The sequence below is a fragment of the Myotis lucifugus genome, unplaced genomic scaffold, assembly GCF_000147115.1.
Source record: "Myotis lucifugus unplaced genomic scaffold, Myoluc2.0 scaffold_63, whole genome shotgun sequence".
Classification (NCBI taxonomy): Eukaryota; Metazoa; Chordata; class Mammalia; order Chiroptera; family Vespertilionidae; genus Myotis; species Myotis lucifugus.
In genome coordinates this window covers 1,298,550-1,299,787 of record NW_005871111.1, presented here as the reverse complement: position 1 = coordinate 1,299,787, position 1,238 = coordinate 1,298,550, and the positions used below count along the sequence as shown (strand labels likewise).

At 37.6% G+C, this 1,238-nt stretch overlaps 1 protein-coding gene across 1 annotated transcript in view; it reads right to left on the bottom strand.

The window, feature by feature from the left end:
* The window catches only part of PATJ (PATJ, crumbs cell polarity complex component), a 292,560-nt gene that overhangs the window by 84,901 nt on the left and 206,421 nt on the right, over positions 1-1,238 (bottom strand).

The following is a 1,238-nucleotide window of genomic DNA, read 5'->3' as shown; positions in this document are numbered from 1 at the left end:
AGAAACAGAATTTCCGGAGGATGAGGCCCAGAAATTAGGATTTAAAAAGATTCCCAGGTGATTCTAATGTGCAGACAAGGTTGAGAACCACTGCTCTAAGTTCTTTGAGGGTAGAGACTATTTGCAATTAATCTTTGTATGCTGTACAAAGTAGATAGTTGGTAAATAGCAGAATGAATTGAATCAATAAGAAGTACTCAACACTGAAATAAAGCATCAAGGATACAGTAGAAAAGCCAAAATATGGTTCCTGCAGTTCAATTACCCTATAAATATTTATTAAGCAGGTACTAGGTGCTAGGCACTGAGGACTAAATGATCAAGAAGACAAAAGGCTTAATCCTTCAAAAGCATATAGTTTAGAGTGATGCTTACAATTCTACTTTTTTAAAAAAGATTTAAAAATTGATTTTTAGAGAGAGAGAAAGGGAGAGGGAGAGGAAGAAACATCGATGTGAGGGTCAAATATCGGTCAGCTGCCTTCTGCATGCTCCCTACTGGGGATCAGGGCCACAACCTGGGCACGTGCCCTGACTGGGAATCGAACCAGCAACCTTGCAGTGTATGGGATGACACCCAACCAGCTGAGCCACACCGGCCAGGGCCAATCCTACATTCTCTTTTCTTTTTTAAATTTGATTTTAATGTTGACAGTATTAAAACATTAAGATAATGAGGGAATTACAAGGAACAGAATCCTTGATAAACCCATCTAGAAATGGGTCTGTCTTTTTCTATAAGGCCCGGGTGACATCACACAAAGAACAAAGGATAATTTTTACCTTTTCAAGGAATCATGAATATTATTTAACTGTGAAGGGAGTAAAGATTACTGAAGGGAATTGTGTGGAATGAAGCTGGTCAGAAGAACAGCCTCTCTCATTTGAGGACTTACACCTTCTCTATTAATTACTAGTATTTTATTCACTTTGAGTCATAGAACATGTGGAAGGGGCTTCCAAAAAGGTAATTCTTTAAGGAATTAGTGGTTGAGAATTAATAAGGAGAAAGTGGGAAGGCATCCAGGTAGAAGAAACAATAGACACAAAGACAAAGGGGTGGAGAGGCCAAGATGTGTGGGGAAATCAACTTTATTTTTGTTGTAGAAGCAAAGGAAAAAGTATGGCGAGATACTAACTGGTAAATATTAACTTCCTTGGGGAGGTGGGGAAAGAAAAAACAACCTTTTCTTCTAATAAATCTGCATTTGATTAGTTATAATAATTATGTATTTCTTT